This window comes from Hippopotamus amphibius, chromosome 3 (genome assembly GCF_030028045.1).
Source record: "Hippopotamus amphibius kiboko isolate mHipAmp2 chromosome 3, mHipAmp2.hap2, whole genome shotgun sequence".
Taxonomy (NCBI): Eukaryota; Metazoa; Chordata; class Mammalia; order Artiodactyla; family Hippopotamidae; genus Hippopotamus; species Hippopotamus amphibius.
This window is the reverse complement of record NC_080188.1, coordinates 87,555,819-87,558,702: the sequence shown is the minus strand read 5'-3', so window position 1 is coordinate 87,558,702 and position 2,884 is coordinate 87,555,819.

Genomic DNA, 2,884 nt, shown 5'->3' with positions numbered 1-2,884 from the left:
GGCAAGATGAATGAAATTTTAAAACTGGATACCATTTGAAGTATAATATATGAAAAATTGCAATTGTACATAAGGGCAAGAAGAGAATGTAAAATGGTGAAGCAAGAAGGAAAGGAATAGAAACAGAATATAAAACACATACACAAATTCTTATGATCCAGATTTATTCCAGGCACTTTCCTATTTGCATTGGATATTAGGTCATTTGTGTTAGTCTCTGTGCTTGCGTATCTTCATTTTTATATAAATATGTTTGAACCTTCATGTACTTAGAGTGCCATATGCTATCTATGAGTTGTTGTTCTTTGAAATATAGAAAGAGAGACAAATAATTTATAGAGGAGTACCTAATAGAATTCCCTGTGTCATGGTCTTGCCAAAGCAACATACTGAGAGAACGAATCCCTCCTTTTAAAAAATTTGATACAACTGGCACAAACCATTTAATACAACCCCAAATTCTCATTCAGAATATCATGATGATTCATTTTACTTACCCATCTTTCATGTTGGCAATTAAAAATAAACCAATTTTCAATATTGGAACCCTCTGCACAAAATTTACTCTACTTTTAGACATATAGTTATATCATTCTGTTTCATTTAATAAGCTTATTTAGAGTTCACATAAAATTTGTGGAACTTAACCAATAAACTCTCCAAAGTTCATAGTATATTACTAATAAACCATACATCATCAATTCCAATCGGCAATATAGAGAACATTTGCAGCTAATTCAACCCATATACCTACTTATTTCATTTGAATTAGAGGAAAATGGAATATTTGCTTGAATCACACCTCATTTTACATGAGAGACTAGCAGGCTCTCAAAGTGCAATAAATAAACTCTTATCCAGCCTAAAACAGGTTAAAGACCCACAAATACCTTTTAAGGTAGAAGTGATACTTGAGTTTTGTTTAAAGTTACTGGGTTGATAACTCTAGAATATGATAAGATAGGAAATAGAAAAATGGGAAGAAACCACATTGTATTGTTTTCTAATTAGTTTCAGTAAGTGTTTTTTTTTTTTTTTCTTTAATGGTATTGTCAGGGTGTTGCATTAAAATCATCCTGTAAGGTTATTATGTTGTCAATGCTTCTCTTCATTGTTCAATTTATTACCATGACCACCAAAATATTTACAGTATTTGCAAAGTTATGATTGTAGAACGTCAAGATTACTGTATTTTTAAGCAGATGTGTTGTTATACTCAATTTTTAAACATTAAGTATATTCAAGCCACAAAATTTTATACAAGAAATTTTAATGTGCTACTTTGAAGAACTAAAATGGCTTAATTTTAGAATTTACCCAAAAAAGTACTGCCTAAATATTAAAATGATCACCTTTGTAAAAAGGCAATCAAAATTGCACAAGTTTTAGTTTCTTATCAATACTCTCTTTCAGCAAAGCAAGGAATGAACACTTTTTTGAAACACATAAGGCTGGAGATGTGTTACCGTGTGGAATTTTTAAACCAAGTCACCTTTCTGCTCTTTAATATGATTATGACAGCAGCTAAGCTGACACCATACAGGGCAAAATGAGAAATAAAATGAACAGTCATATTTCTACATATGCCCAAAGCACTTAATGAGTGTAAGCTTGGGATGTTGAAAATGTTAATCAGTTTACCTTAAAAAAAAAGTCATTTCTACTTTATTACTTGTGTACCAAGCTGATGTATAAACTGAGCAAAGGATGTCTTTGTTGAGTAGAAATAGCTGGGTTTGTTTTGGAATACATTTAAATACCTTTTTTGGTTTCTCATTATTATTAGTTTTAAGAACTATCAAGTAAAAATAAATAAAGATCTTTGCCTTTTGTAAGAACATGTTTTATGTATGATTGAAGTTTTTACAACACTCCGAAAAAGCCATCTGATGTTAGATTTAAAAATAAAATCAAAAGCATTTTTGACGTAGTACACATGAAAAATTGGAAATTCCAATATCTTCAATAGAAGTTGTAGAAAGTGTATGTCTCATTGGAGTCTGACACCCACTTAACACAGCAGAAAATAAGGTACCATATACTGTAAACAAAAAAGTACAGTAAAGGACAGTTGTAAATTTACATAAGAATAGTTCATAAACATTTTGGTCTTTCCATAACAGTTTTTATATAAAATGAATTAAAAAAACCTTTAGACAGCTGTCATCACTCTTGTTTGACCACTTTTCACTTAGATGCACACAGACATTTATATAGCAATACATTGATGCACCGTTACATGGATATTATACTATGATTACTGCTTGTAACTGAGATGTGCATTATCCAATCAACATTATCCGTAGTTGAAATACTCTTACATTATGTATTCTTGTCATGTTGTATCTATAAAAACATGAAAATATAACTTTACATTATTTCAAGTATTTACATTAGTTCAAGCTTGACAGAGAAAAATTGATAAGCTACAATTTTTAGAAGAGTAGGCCCAGAGGTACAATAAGTAGCATTGATTGTATATAGTTATGTTTTTCATTTTTAAAAACTCATTTTAAGTATAATATGGAAACAATTAGTCTGCAATTTGGTCATTCTAGCATTGAAGATTTAAACTTAAAATGCACCTCCAACATTCCTGATGAGGAGATGTGCACTAAAATTATACTGTATTATCTTGGAATCTGTGATTAGGGACAGCTAAATTTAGGGAATAACATCAGGATACTTCATGCCAACATGTTCCATGTGAAAGGTTGCCATTAGACTCTACATTTCTCTTTCCTTCCTGTGATATATAATAAATAAGAATATTCTTAAGGCACTCAGTAAAATACCAAGTGCCACACAAAGGTGTACTTGCAGAAACAGCAAGAATAAAAATATTAAAAATGACTATTGAATGTTAATAATCCTTTAAAACTTT